This window comes from Rhinoderma darwinii, unplaced genomic scaffold (assembly GCF_050947455.1).
Source record: "Rhinoderma darwinii isolate aRhiDar2 unplaced genomic scaffold, aRhiDar2.hap1 Scaffold_649, whole genome shotgun sequence".
Classification (NCBI taxonomy): Eukaryota; Metazoa; Chordata; class Amphibia; order Anura; family Rhinodermatidae; genus Rhinoderma; species Rhinoderma darwinii.
Genome location: NW_027464205.1, coordinates 57,495 through 73,213, shown reverse-complemented (window position 1 = coordinate 73,213; position 15,719 = coordinate 57,495). Strand labels below are relative to the sequence as shown.

The 15,719-nt window shown below is 43.3% G+C and overlaps 3 non-coding genes and 1 pseudogene across 3 annotated transcripts; all 4 read right to left on the bottom strand.

The window, feature by feature from the left end:
* Window positions 1-10,813: 10,813 nt before the first annotated feature.
* LOC142727781 (U2 spliceosomal RNA) lies at window positions 10,814-10,991 on the bottom strand (annotated as a pseudogene).
* A 1,130-nt stretch (window positions 10,992-12,121) lies between these two features.
* Window positions 12,122-12,312, bottom strand: LOC142727744 (U2 spliceosomal RNA). The gene has a single exon (XR_012877216.1). It is a non-coding gene; the product is annotated as a U2 spliceosomal RNA (small nuclear RNA).
* A 1,119-nt stretch (window positions 12,313-13,431) lies between these two features.
* Window positions 13,432-13,622, bottom strand: LOC142727768 (U2 spliceosomal RNA). The gene has a single exon (XR_012877238.1). It is a non-coding gene; the product is annotated as a U2 spliceosomal RNA (small nuclear RNA).
* Window positions 13,623-14,753: 1,131 nt separating this feature from the next.
* LOC142727787 (U2 spliceosomal RNA) lies at window positions 14,754-14,944 on the bottom strand. The gene has a single exon (XR_012877253.1). It is a non-coding gene; the product is annotated as a U2 spliceosomal RNA (small nuclear RNA).
* Window positions 14,945-15,719: the final 775 nt, after the last annotated feature.

Sequence of the window (15,719 nt, the reverse complement as noted above, 5' to 3'; positions counted from 1 at the left end):
CTAAATCTAGGGCTGCTCCGGAAAACGTTCCTAGAGATGTTCTCTCGAGGGTACACTTTTACCAAGCCAAAGATCGTATCCTTCAGGAGTCCAGAAAGTTGGGGAAACTCCCATCCCCATATGCTCATATTTCAATATACCCGGATCTGTCAGCTTCCACCTTGATGCTAAGAAAGCAGTTTCACCCGATCACTTTGGCTCTTAGGGAGCAGAATCTGAGATATAAGTGGGGTTTCCCGGTCAAGTTAGTGGTTTCTAGGAATGGTTCCACACATGTGATTCATACTCCTTCTGATGGGATTGATTTGCTACGCAAGTGGAACATTCCCGTCCAGGCTTTGGGAACGGGGTCAGCTAACAAGCCACCGAGACGTCTTCATCCGGAATGGGAATTGGCACAGGGACACTCTGCCACCTGATTTTTCTGCTGGTAGTATGGTCATGCAATAATGCTATTTGTTGTGGTTACCTTTATTCTCTCTCCCCCACGGAGGTCTGTACGGCGCAGTGTAGGCGCCATGTTTTTCTGTTTTGCACTGTTCTTATGTTAATATTTCTGTATTTAGTAATGTGGTACTGTACATTTCATGGTCCGCAAGATCCTATATCTTTGTTTCGAATTCATGATTCTTACCCAGTCAGACATAATAAGTTCTTTTATGCTGCCTCATGCCGATTAACCCCTTAATGACCGCCGATACGTCTTTTTACGGCGGTCATTAGTGGGCTTTATTCTAGAGCGCCGCCAAACTACGTCGCTGCATTAGAATAAAGTAAACAGAGCAGGGAGCCGTGAAATCTCCCTGCTCTCAGCTGCCAGAAGCAGCTGAGGGCTGGGAGCGTCCCTGCTCTGCCGGGTGAGATCGATATTAGTATCGATCTCACCTGTTTAACCCTTCAGATGCGGTGCACAATAGCGAGCACCGCATCTGAATGGTTTTGGAGAGAGGGAGGGAGCTCCCTCTCATCTCACTGACACCCGGCGATAAAATCGCCGAGTGTCTGTGTCTTCTATGGCAGCCGGGGGTCTAATAAAGACCCCCAGGTCTGCCTGCAGCGAATGCCTGCTAGATCATGCCGCAGGCATGACCTAGCAGATGCCTGTCCGTTTTAAACGGACAGGCAGTAATACACTGCAATACAAAAGTATTGCAGTGTATTATAATAGCGATCGGATGATAGGGAAGTCCCCTAGTGGGACTAGTAAAAAAGTAAAAAAAGTTTAATAAAGTTAATTTAAAAAAAAAGTGAAAAAAAAAAAATGAAAAACCCAGCTTTTCCCCTTACAAAATGCTTTACTATTAAAAAAAACTACAATAAAGCAAAAAAGTTACACATATTTGGTATCGCCGCGTCCGTAACGACCCCGACTATAAAGCTGTTACATTATTTAACCCGCACTGTGAACGCCGTAAAAAATAAAATAAAAAACAATGGAAAAATTGCTGTTTTCTGTTAATCCTGACTTAAAAAAAATGTGATAGAAAGTGATCAAAAAGTCGCATCTACTCTCAAATGGTACCAATAAAAACTGCAAGTCGTCCCGCAAAAAACAAGACCTTATACAGCTATGCCGACGCAAAAATAAAAAACTTACAGCTCTTCGAATGTGACAATGGAAAAATCTAAAAAATGGCTTGGACATTAGGGCCCAGAATGCCAGCAGGGGGAAGGGGTTAATATATCCTCTTTAAATGTAAAGGGGCTCAACAGCCCTTTTAAAAGGAGACAGATGTGGAAGGAAGCCTTGTCTCTTCGCAATGATGTTTTCTTTGCTCAGGAGACCCACTTCTCCTCCCTTCATCCACCGAAATGTACGCATTTTAGATTTCCCCATATATTTCAACCATCTCATTCCAGTAAAACCAAAGGTGTTTTGATTGCGATAAAGGACTCGGTTGCCTTTCAAATGCATCAGGTCATGTTAGATCCACAAGGTAGATTTGTGATACTCATATGCGACATAAACAATATTACCTTTACGTTTGTTAACATCTATCTCCCTAATTCACATCAGCTTAAGGCCTTTCATAAGATCCTCCGAAAGGTAAATAAGGTGAAGAAGGGGTTGTTGATTATAGGAGGGGATTTTAATGAAGTCATGCATCCCTCAATTGATTCCTCAAATGCCCCTAGACCCCACTCCAATTTACACCACACAGTACACCTAGAAGAGCTTTATGATGTGTGGCGCTGTCAACATGGGAATGAGCGCGACTTTACATACTTTTCTGCGCCACACAAAGTATACTCTCGTATTGATATGTTTCTGGTGAGTAAATCTGGTCTTCAATGCATCTCCACATCCACTATTGGGGACATATCATGGTCAGATCATGCTCCCATATCTATAAAGGTCATAGACCAATTACCAACACCCCCTTTCTCTTTATGGAGACTGAATGATCTAGTATTAGAACATCCTCTCACAAAAGATTTGATGGATACACACGTCCAAACATACTTTGAAATTAATGCCCCTTCCTCAACCAATTGCTTTTCTTTATGGAATGCCCATAAGGCATATATGAGGGGGATGGGAATTCAGGCTGCCTCCAGATTAAAAAAAGATAAGGAAAAAACTACTAAGGATATCCTCACTCAGTTACACAATCTAGAATCCCTTAATAAATCTAAAGTGACTCCGGACACTTCGCAAAAAATCAAAGTTCTTAGGGACCAATTGCAGGCAGTGCTGATGTCTGGACATATGGCCTTATTTAAAAAATTACAATTCGGATTTTATCTTCATGGTAATAGACCAGGAGCACTTTTAGCTAAAATGCTCAAAAAGAAAAGTGCTAAACAGAGAACAGCATTTTTGATGGACAAAAATGGCAATAAAATTACTCACCCTCAAGAAATTAGTGATCAATTCCGGAATTTCTATCATAATTTGTATAACCTTAAAGAAGATAAAACCACCTATCAACCTTCAGTTTCGGACATTAATAACTTCCTGAGTGGTCTGAACCTTCCTTCCCTGTCTGTAGAGGACAGTATTCAATTACAATCCCCCTTTACGATACTTGAAGTGTCACAAGCTATTAAAAGTTTAACCCCTTCCCGCTCCTTGACGTACTATTACGTCATGGCAGCTGTATCGTTCGCGCTCCATGCCGTAATAGTACGTCTCGGGAGTAACGGCCGTTTCGGCCGTCCTCCCGACACATACAGGAGCTGTGACGCTGCTGTCTTGTTCAGCAGCTGTCACAGCTCCTACAGCGGGGACCGATCGCTGTGTCCCCGCTGATTAACCCCTTAAATGCCGCGTTCTATAGAGATCGCGGCTTTTTAGGGGTTAAGCTGCCATCGCCGGCCTGCTACGCGATAGCGGCCGGCGATGGTGACTATGGCAACCGGACACCAAACAATGGCGTCCGGCTATGCCATAGACGGAAGCCTAGTGGGTCCTGACAACGTCAGGACCCACTATGCTTGCTGTCAGTGAGTAGCTGACAGTTCTAATACACTGCACTACGCATGTAGTGCAGTGTATTAGAATAGCGATCAGAGCCTCCTGCCCTCATGTCCCCTAGTGGGACAAAGTAATAAAGTAAAAAAAAAGTTAAAAAAAGATGTGTAAAAATAAGAAAATAAAAGATTTAAAAGTAATAAAAGTAAAAATCCCCCCCTTTCCCTTATCAGTCATTTATTATTAATAAAAATATATAAACAAACAAATAAACTATACATAATTGGTATCGCCGCGTCCGTAACGGCCTGAACTACAACATTATTTCATTATTTATCCCGCACGGTGAACGCCGTAAAATAAAATAATAATAAACCGTACCACAATCACAATTGTTTGGTCACTTCACCTCCCAAAAAATGGAATAAAAAGAGATCAAAAAGTCGCATGTACCTAAAAATGGTACTGATCGAAACTACAGTTCGTTACGCAAAAAATAAGTCCTTGCACGGCTTTATTGATTGAAAAATAAAAACGTTATGGCTCTTAGAATAAGGTAACACAAAAAGTGAATGATTGTTTACAAAACGGATTTTATTGTGCAAACGCCATAAGACATAAAAAAAAACTATAAACATAGGGTATCGCCGTAATCATATCGCCCCGCAGAATAAAGTGAATGTGTCATTTATAGCGCACGGTGAACGCTGTAAAAAAAAACGAAAAAAAAAACAATAGTACAATTGCTGTTTTTTAGTCACCACGCCACCTTAAAATAGAATAAAAACTGATCAAAATGCCGCATGCACCCCAAGAAAACTGCAATGGATTCCTCAAGGGGTCTAGTTTCCAAATTGGGGTCACTTTTGGGGGGTTCCCAATGTTTTGGCACCACAAGACCTCTTCAAACCGGACATGGTGCCTAAAAAAAAGAGGCCTCAAAATCCTCTAGGTGCTCCTTTGCTTCTGAGGCCGGCGCTTCAGTCCATTACCGGACTAGGGCCACATGTGGGATATTTCTCAAAACTGCAGAATCTGGGCAATAAGTATTGAGTTGCGTTTCACTGATAAATCCTTTTGTGTTATAAAAAAAATGGTATAAAGAGGATTTTCTGACAAAAAAAAAATGTAAATTTCACCTCTACTTTGCTCTAAATTTTTGTGAAACACCTAAAGGGTTCATAAACTTTCTAAATGCTGTTGTGAATACTTTGAGGGGTCTAGTTTCTAAAATGGGGTGTTTGATAGGGGTTTCTAATATATGGGCCCCTCAAAGCAACTTCAGAACTGAACTGGAACCTAAAAAAATAAATAAATGAGGCAATACTTCGCTTCTTACATTATACTGATAATGAGCCGTGCCCACCACGATATGACCCCAGTTTTGACCGTTTGTATAAACGGAGACCCCTATTAGACCGTTCCAATGCCCGGTTTTCCCAGCATTCACCCCCGAGAAGTGTATTTCTATTGATGAGTCCCTGGTACATTTTAAAGGGAGGGTTCAATTCCGCGAGTACCTGCCGGGTAAGAGGGCAAGGTATGGCGTGAAGATGTATAAGCTGTGCGAGAGTGCATCAGGGTATACCTACAGATTTAGGATATATGAAGGAAAGGCCACCCCCAAACCAGACTGCATCCTGGACTACAATAGGTACATGGGAGGGATGGACTTGTAAGATCAAGCCCTGAAGCCCTACAGCGCCATGCGGTGTGGTATAAGAAGCTGGCCGGGCACATCATACAGATGGCATTGTACAATGCGTACATGCTACGTCGATGTGCAGGCCAGACGGGAACTTTCCTGGAATTTCAAGAGGTGATTATCAAGAACCTAATCTTTAGGGACCAAGAAGGGGGGGCACCCAGTACTTCTGGATGTGGGGCCACACGCATCGTACCAGGGCAACACTTTCCAGGAGAAGTTCCCCAAACTGGCAAGAAGGGAAAAAGTCAAAAGAGGTGCAAAGTCTGCTATAAGAGGGGGATAAGGGATGACACAATATATCAATGTGACACGTGTCCCGAATAACCAGAGCTCTGTATGAAAGTGTTTTAAAATTTATCATACATCCCTTGGTTTATAATTTACCCCAATTTTACTTACCCTGATGCACTCCGCACAGCTTATCCCCCCTCGTCTTTCCCCTCTGGGCCCTGCTGTGTGTCCAGGCAGCTGATAACAGCCACATGTAGGGTATTGCCATACCCGGGAGAACCCACATTACAGTTTATGGGGTGTAGGTCTCCGGTCAAAATGCTCACTACACCTCTAGATGAATGCCTTAAGGGTGTAGTTTTTAAAACGGGGTCACTTCTTGCGGGTTTCAACTGTACTGGTACCTCAGGGGCTTCTGCATACATGACTTCGCACTAGAAAATCCTGAGTAGGCCAAATGGTGGTCCTTTCCTTCTGGGCTCTCCCATGGGCCCAAACGGCAGTTTATCACAACAAATGGGGTATTGCGGCACTCAGAACAAATTGCGCAACAGAATGGGGTGTTTTGTTTCTTGTGAAAATAAGAAATTTTCAGCCAAAACTACATATTATTTGACAAAAATAATTTTGTTTTCATTCCCAGCCCAATTCAAATAAGTTCTGTGAAAAAACTATGGGGTCAAAATGGTCACAACACCCATAAATGAATTCCTTGAGGGGTGTAGTTTCCAAAATGGGGTAATTTGTGGTGGGTTTCTATTGCTTTGATACCTTTGGGGCTCTGCAAATGCGACATGGCACCCGAAAACCAATCCAGCTAAATCTGTACTCCAAAGAACACACAGCGCTCCTTTCCTTCTGAGCCCTCCCATGGGCCCAAACAGCAGTTTATCACCACAAATGGGGTATTTCCGCACTCATGACAAATTGGGCAACAAAATTGATTATTTTGTTTCTTGTGAAAATAAGAATTTTTTAGCTAAAACGACATATTATTGTAAAAAATATATTTTTTTTTAATTCCCAGCCCAATTCAAATAAGTTCTGTGAAAAAACTATGGGGTCTAAATGGTCACATTACCCATAAATGAATTCCTTGAGGGGTGTAGTTTCCAAAATGGGGTCACTTCTGGTGGGTTTCCATTGCTTTGATACCTCTGGGGCTCTGCAAATGTGACATGGCACCCGAAAACCAATCCAGCAAAATCTGCACTCCAAAGAACACACAGCGCTCCTTCCCTTCTGAGGCCTCCCATGGGCCCAAACGGCAGTTTATTGCCACAAATGGGGTATTGATGCACTCAGGAGAAATTGGGCAACAAAATTGAGTATTTTGTTCCCTGTGAAAATAAGAAATTTTGGTAAAAAATTACATCTTATTGGAAATAATGTCATTTTTTTAATGTCACAGCCCAATTGAAATAGGTGCTGTGAAAAAACTGTGTGGTCAAAATGCTAACAACAACCATAAATGAATTCCTTGAGGGGTGTAGTTTCCAAATTGGGGTCACTTTTGGTGGGTTTCCATTGCTTTGATACCTCTGAGGCTCTGCAAATGCGACATGGCACCCGAAAACCAATCCAACAAAATCTGGACTCCAACAAACATATAGCGCTCCTTTCCTTCTGAGCCCTCCCATGGGCCCAAACGGCAGTTTATCACCACAAATGGGGTATTGCCACACTAAGGACAAATTGGGCAACAAAATGGGGTATTTTGTTCCCTGTGAAAATAATAAATTTTGATCACAAATGACATTTTATTGGAAAAAATGCCTTTTTTTTCATTTCAGACCCCAATTCAAATACGTGCTGTGAAAAAACTGTGCGATCAAAATGGTAACAACAACCCTAAATGAATTCCTTGAGGGGTGTAGTTTCCAAAATGGGGTCACTATTGGGGGATTCCTACTGTTTTGGCACCTCAACACCTCTTCAAACCCGGCATGCTGCCTAAAATATATTCTAATAAAAAAGAGGACTCAAAATGCACTAGGTGCTTCTTTGCTTCTAGGGCTTGTGTTTTAGTCCACGAGCGCAATAGGGCCACATGTGGGACATTTCTAAAAACTGCAGAATCTGGACAATACATATTTAGTGGTGTTTATCTGGTAAAACCTTCTGTGTTACAGAAAAAAAAATGAATAAAATTGAAATTCAGCAAGAAAAATGAAATTTGCAAATTTCACCTCCACTTTGCTTTAATTCCTGTGAAATGCCTGAAGGGTTAAAAAACTTTATAACTGCTGTTTTGAATACTTTGAGGGGTCTAGTTTTTAAAATGGGGTGTTTTATCAGGGTTTCTAATACATAGGCCCCACAAAGCCACTTCAGAACTCAAGAGGTACCTTAAAAAAAAGGCTTTTGAAATTTTCTTAAAAATATGAGAAATTGCTGTTTATGTTCTAAGCCGTGTAACGTCCAAGAAAAATAAAATAATGTTCAAAAAACGATGCCAATCTAAAGTAGACATATGGGAAATGTGAACTAGTAACTATTTTGGGTGGTATAACCGTCTGTTTTACAAGCAGATGCATTTAAATTCTGAAAAATGCAATTTTTTCAAAATTTTCTCTACATTTTGCAATTTTTCACCAATAAACACTGAATATATCGACCAAATTTTACCACGAACATGAAGCCCAATGTGTCACGAGAAAACAATCTCAGAATCGCTTGTGTAGGTTTAAGCATTCCGACGTTATTACCACATAAAGTGAAATATGTCAGATTTGAAAAATGGGCTCTGAGCCTTAAGGCCAAAACTAGGCTGCGTCCTTAAGGGGTTAAAGCCAGGCAAAGCCCCAGGCCCAGATGGGTTTACTAATCAGTACTATAAAAGATATGACACGACTCTAGCTCCATACTTAGTTAAAGTGTTTACTGAAGCTGCAGGGTTGGGGTCCTTTCCGCAAGAAATGCTTGCTGCCACAGTAGTTACTTTGCCGAAACCTGGGAAAACGCCTGACTCTCCTGCTAACTTTCGCCCAATATCTCTTTTGAATACTGATGTTAAAATTTATGCTAAAATATTGGCTGGTCGGTTAGATACATTACTTCCTGAATTGATACATGAAGACCAGGTGGGATTTATAGCCGGAAGGCAGGCACCGGATGGCACCAGAAGGCTGATAAATCTGGTTCATTGGGCGAAGACCCGTCGAGTGCCTTCCGTGCTTCTTGCTTTGGATGCGGAGAAGGCATTCGATCGGGTCCATTGGGGTTACCTGGAGGCTGTTTTGAGCAAATTTGGATTTGATGGGTGGATAAAATCCGCTATTATGGCACTGTACTCAAATCCGTCAGCTAGAGTATTGGCCTCTGGGTTTATGTCTGCATCATTTTCTATTTCCAATGGCACACGTCAGGGGTGCCCGTTATCACCCCTGATCTTTGCAATGGTTATGGAACCTCTAGCTATGTCTATTAGGCAGAACCCAGCCATCACTGGTATTACGATTGGCTCCCTTCAACATAAGATAGGGTTATATGCCGATGATGTCATCCTCACACTCTCTAATCCTTTAATGTCCCTATCGGAAGTGCAACACACCTTAGATTCATTTGGGAAAGTGGCTTACTACAAAATTAATGCTAGTAAATCGCATTTGTTAGAGGTGGGAATATCGGAGCAAGTTAGGAATAAAATCCGTAACTCCTTCCCTTTCCAATGGAACTCATTAAAAATTTCGTACCTGGGTATACAACTCACTAACTCAACGAATCTCCTATTCAAACATAATTTTGCTCCTCTCTTAACCAGTATTCCCCAACTGCTATCTACATATAGCGGAGTTTGTACTTCCTGGGCGGGGAAAATAGCAATCATTAAAATGATGGTTTTGCCGATTATTTTGTACAAGTTACGTGCACTGACAATCCCTCTTCCTAGTTCTTTTGTGAGGAGTCTCCAAAGAATACTTAATAATTTCATATGGGCGCACAAAAAGCCTAGAGTAAGGATGCATACACTATTTCGACACTGGAGACAGGGGGGTATGGGAATGCCAGATGTCCAAAAGTATTATTGGGCAGTCTCACTAGACCAACTAAAGTATTGGTGTGCACGTCTCCCCTCAAAGAGGTGGATACATATTGAACAGGTAATGGTAGGTCGACCGCTTATTTCATTGCTAGGGGTTGGTTCACATTCTTCTCCAAATACTTATAATTGCGTGTCCCCCACTGTTGCGACCTCTCTGAAAATATGGAAAAATTACGCCAACAGGCTTCCTCCCTTGGCCCTCACTTCACTTAAAAATTTGCCCTTACGATATTTACTTACCTTTTTACCTGAGATATCGTTGGATAGCTGGATAAATTCAGGGATCTCTCATATCCACTTGTTATTTAATGGCCGCACATTACTAGCCTTTACAGAATTAGTAAAGACTTATGGTATCTCCAATAGAGACTTCTACAAATATTTATGTATAAGACACTTATTTACATCTTTAGACGTCAGTGCTTCAGTATTCCCCTCCATGGCCCGCCAGCAATATTTTGACCCTGAAAATAGGAAACAGGGTATCTCGAAATTTTATGGAAATATGTGTGAGCACCTCCTTCCCAACATACCTTCTTATTGCGCTAAATGGGAGGAAGATTTTAACTCTTCCTTTTCTCTGATGGAATGGCAGAAAGCCTTCGCATGGACCAAAAAAATTTCTAAGGGGGTTAAACATTGGGAAGCTTCCCAAAAACTGTTGTTACGCTGGTACTTAACACCTTTAAATTTTGCGAAATCTGATAACTCTTACCCGGAGGTTTGTTGGAAGGGGTGTGGTTGCAAAGGGTCGTACTTTCACATGTGGTGGCAATGTCCGGAAGTCTATGCGTTCTGGGGACAGGTATTTGATATCATTTCTCAAATTTCGTCCTGTATGGTTACACCGGATCCGGCACTGGCCTTATGTTTTCTCAACATGCACAATATCCCAAGCTTCTCTCAAATGGTGTCCAGCCATATTATTATAGCGACACGTTTACTTTTAGCTAAATACTGGAAATTACCCAATCAATACTCCATTTCGGAATTGATCAACCAGGTTAATGTTTCCTATACCATGGAACGCATGTATGCTCTGAGATCTCATAGACTTCCCCACGTCCTTACATTATGGGAACCATGGATCAGATATCTGTCCACCTCTGCACAAGGAGCCCATTTGCTCCCTCTTATTTCAAAGGTCACTTGAGAAATGGGACAAGGCACAAATACTTAGAGTCCTTAAATTAGGTTACTAGTCTCATGCCAAGGGTATTATCATATGTTCATTTAATGTAAGATATGAATTATTGTATAAGTAATTTCAGTGGTATTGTGGTAACTCTTTGTTTGCATAGCTGTCTAACGGAGGAGACATGGGGTTGTTGGGTCACTTTACATTCATCTGTTTATATAATGTCATGGGACATGTGGTCCAATATATGCTATTACCATAAGTGACTTATGGGTTTGGAGGTTCCTGCGTGGACCTAATGTGGATAAGGTCTGATTTATATATTTTTTTTCCTGTTGTTCCTATTTCTTTACTCTGTATTTCTGAAAAATTAATAAAAATTAAAAATGTAAAAAAAAAAAAAAAAAAAGAACAGGTACTACACTTGATCTTAGCCAAAAGGCCGAGAAGCGATAACCCGAACGTGCCGCGCGTTTTGCTTCTTTTGCTTGCACCACAATGCAGTGCTGAAAGAGGAGGAATCGACATAAAAACGCCTTCCTGGCAACGCCCAAATGCCCTCCTGCCGTGCAAACACTGGCAGCAGCAGCAGCAGCAGCAGCAGCAGCAGTAAGTGCATGCCCACTGCCACCCCTTCTCCTTTCACACCTTGTATCAGCTTTAATCCAGTCCAGTGCGGCCTGCTGAGCAGCACTGACCAACACTGCCTGGGCCCAGGCTTTTATCTCTGAGGCCCCATTATGATGTCAGAAAGCTGGCTCTGGCTCCTGAGGTCTCCACTATGACACGTGCAAAGTTCCGTCTGAACTTTATATAAGACGGTGCGGCTCAGTCAGTCACTCAGTGTTGCCTGAGAGGGCAACACTGCAACAGCCGGCCCCCAGGCTGTCTTTTTTTTGCACAGCTAGTTGCCTCCAGGAGGCCACAAGAGGGAGACAAGGGACTGCAAAATGGAAAATAGGCATCCACCAACTTTACAGACAACTTGTTCTCCTTGCTCCTACAACCTCCATCCTTGCACAGTTTGTTATTCTTCCAGGTAACATAGTAACAAATCCAAATTGCTGCTCTCTTTGTAGGCAAGCAAGGGTTTGTTGCAACTGCAATTCTTACTTCTTCTTGAAATGTAGGGACCACAGTACATTCCATCACATCCATCTAGTGTACACAGGTAGGTCCATTGTGACGGGCGGGCGGGCGGGCTGGCTGCTTTAATGGCTGTTTGCTGTTCCCCTACTCCACTCCACTATTTGACTATGGTGCTGCATCAATCAGTGGCTGGCTCAGGTGCAGCTCTTTAACCTACCTAGGAGGGAGGGCGGAGAGAAGACAAGGAAGGTGAATGAGCTGTTCCAATGTGAAATGCCGGAAACACAGAAACACAGACGACACAAAACAAGAGGTGGCAATGTATTAATTAATTGCATTTAATAAATTAGCTCATTATCACACATGACTGTACAAATGCATTGTCCAACAGGTGTTGAAATAATGGGATTAAAACTGGAGATCCCATCCGAAAGACAAAAACAATGGCAAACACAAAAAGCACTTTTGGAATCTGATTTTAGTAAACACATAAGGAAAGGGTGCACCGGTCCTGGAAATACTGCAATACCAGGTCAATGCGTGGAGTGGACAGAGCAAGCACTATTTCCATCTCCCTGTTCTAAAAATCCATTTAATATATGGTCCCCAGATAGGGGACGTATCAGATATTAAACTGATAAGAACAGATACTACACTTGATCTTAGCCAAAAGGCCGAGAAGCGATAACCCGAACGTGCCAAGCGTTTTGCTTCTTTTGCTTGCACCACAATGCAGTGCTGAAAGAGGAGGAATCGACATAAAAACGCCTTCCTGGCAACGCCCAAATGCCCTCCTGCTGTGCAAACACTGGCAGCAGCAGCAGCAGTAAGTGCATGCCCACTGCCACCCCTTCTCCTTTCACACCTTGTATCAGCTTTAATCCAGTCCAGTGCTGCCTGCTGAGCAGTACTGACCAACACTGCCTGGGCCCAGGCTTTTATCTCTGAGGCCCCATTATGATGTCAGAAAGCTGGCTCTGGCTCCTGAGGTCTCCACTATGACACGTGCAAAGTTCCGTCTGAACTTTATATAAGACGGTGCGGCTCAGTCAGTCACTCAGTGTTGCCTGAGAGGGCAACACTGCAACAGCCGGCCCCCAGGCTGTCTTTTTTTTGCACAGCTAGTTGCCTCCAGGAGGCCACAAGAGGGAGACAAGGGACTGCAAAATGGAAAATAGGCATCCACCAACTTTACAGACAACTTGTTCTCCTTGCTCCTACAACCTCCATCCTTGCACAGTTTGTTATTCTTCCAGGTAACATAGTAACAAATCCAAATTGCTGCTCTCTTTGTAGGCAAGCAAGGGTTTGTTGCAACTGCAATTCTTACTTCTTCTTGAAATGTAGGGACCACAGTACATTCCATCACATCCATCTAGTGTACACAGGTAGGTCCATTGTGACGGGCGGGCGGGCGGGCGGGCTGGCTGCTTTAATGGCTGTTTGCTGTTCCCCTACTCCACTCCACTATTTGACTATGGTGCTGCATCAATCAGTGGCTGGCTCAGGTGCAGCTCTTTAACCTACCTAGGAGGGAGGGCGGAGAGAAGACAAGGAAGGTGAATGAGCTGTTCCAATGTGAAATGCCGGAAACACAGAAACACAGACGACACAAAACAAGAGGTGGCAATGTATTAATTAATTGCATTTAATAAATTAGCTCATTATCACACATGACTGTACAAATGCATTGTCCAACAGGTGTTGAAATAATGGGATTAAAAGGGGAGATCCCACCCGAAAGACAAAAACAATGGCAAACACAAAAAGCACTTTTGGAATCTGATTTTAGTAAACACATAAGGAAAGTGTGCACCGGTCCTGGAAATACTGCAATACCAGGTCAATGCGTGGAGTGGACAGAGCAAGCTCTATTTCCATCTCCCTGTTCTAAAAATCCATTTAATATATGGTACCCAGATAGGGGACGTATCAGATATTAAACTGATAAGAACAGATACTACACTTGATCTTAGCCAAAAGGCCGAGAAGCGATAACCCGAACGTGCCGCGCGTTTTGCTTCTTTTGCTTGCACCACAATGCAGTGCTGAAAGAGGAGGAATCGACATAAAAACGCTTTCCTGGCAACGCCCAAATACCCTCCTGCCGTGCAAACACTGGCAGCAGCAGCAGCAGCAGCAGCAGCAGTAAGTGCATGCCCACTGCCACCCCTTCTCCTTTCACACCTTGTATCAGCTTTAATCCAGTCCAGTGCTGCCTGCTGAGCAGCACTGACCAACACTGCCTGGGCCCAGGCTTTTATCTCTGAGGCCCCATTATGATGTCAGAAAGCTGGCTCTGTCTCCTGAGGTCTCCACTATGACACGTGCAAAGTTCCGTCTGAACTTTATATAAGACGGTGCGGCTCAGTCAGTCACTCAGTGTTGCCTGAGAGGGCAACACTGCAACAGCCGGCTCCCAGGCTGTCTTTTTTTTGCACAGCTAGTTGCCTCCAGGAGGCCACAAGAGGGAGACAAGGGACTGCAAAATGGAAAATAGGCATCCACCAACTTTACAGACAACTTGTTCTCCTTGCTCCTACAACCTCCATCCTTGCACAGTTTGTTATTCTTCCAGGTAACATAGTAACAAATCCAAATTGCTGCTCTCTTTGTAGGCAAGCAAGGGTTTGTTGCAACTGCAATTCTTACTTCTTCTTGAAATGTAGGGACCACAGTACATTCCATCACATCCATCTAGTGTACACAGGTAGGTCCATTGTGGCGGGCGGGCGGGCGGGCGGGCTGGCTGCTTTAATGGCTGTTTGCTGTTCCCCTACTCCACTCCACTATTTGACTATGGTGCTGCATCTATCAGTGGCTGGCTCAGGTGCAGCTCTTTAACCTACCTAGGAGGGAGGGCGGAGAGAAGACAAGGAAGGTGAATGAGCTGTTCCAATGTGAAATGCCGGAAACACAGAAACACAGACGACACAAAACAAGAGGTGGCAATGTATTAATTAATTGCATTTAATAAATTAGCTCATTATCACACATGACTGTACAAATGCATTGTCCAACAGGTGTTGAAATAATGGGATTAAAAGGGGAGATCCCATCCGAAAGACAAAAACAATGGCAAACACAAAAAGCACTTTTGGAATCTGATTTTAGTAAACACATAAGGAAAGGGTGCACCGGTCCTGGAAATACTGCAATACCAGGTCAATGCGTGGAGTGGACAGAGCAAGCTCTATTTCCATCTCCCTGTTCTAAAAATCCATTTAATATATGGTCCCCAGATAGGGGACGTATCAGATATTAAACTGATAAGAACAGATACTACACTTGATCTTAGCCAAAAGGCCGAGAAGCGATAACCCGAACGTGCCAAGCGTTTTGCTTCTTTTGCTTGCACCACAATGCAGTGCTGAAAGAGGAGGAATCGACATAAAAACGCCTTCCTGGCAACGCCCAAATGCCCTCCTGCCGTGCAAACACTGGCAGCAGCAGCAGCAGCAGTAAGTGCATGCCCACTGCCACCCCTTCTCCTTTCACACCTTGTATCAGCTTTAATCCAGTCCAGTGCTGCCTGCTGAGCAGCACTGACCAACACTGCCTGGGCCCAGGCTTTTATCTCTGAGGCCCCATTATGATGTCAGAAAGCTGGCTCTGGCTCCTGAGGTCTCCACTATGACACGTGCAAAGTTCCGTCTGAACTTTATATAAGACGGTGCGGCTCAGTCAGTCACTCAGTGTTGCCTGAGAGGGCAACACTGCAACAGCCGGCCCCCAGGCTGTCTTTTTTTTTGCACAGCTAGTTGCCTCCAGGAGGCCACAAGAGGGAGACAAGGGACTGCAAAATGGAAAATAGGCATCCACCAACTTTACAGACAACTTGTTCTCCTTGCTCCTACAACCTCCATCCTTGCACAGTTTGTTATTCTTCCAGGTAACATAGTAACAAATCCAAATTGCTGCTCTCTTTGTAGGCAAGCAAGGGTTTGTTGCAACTGCAATTCTTACTTCTTCTTGAAATGTAGGGACCACAGTACATTCCATCACATCCATCTAGTGTACACAGGTAGGTCCATTGTGACGGGCGGGCGGGCGGGCTGGCTGCTTTAATGGCTGTTTGCTGTTCCCCTACTCC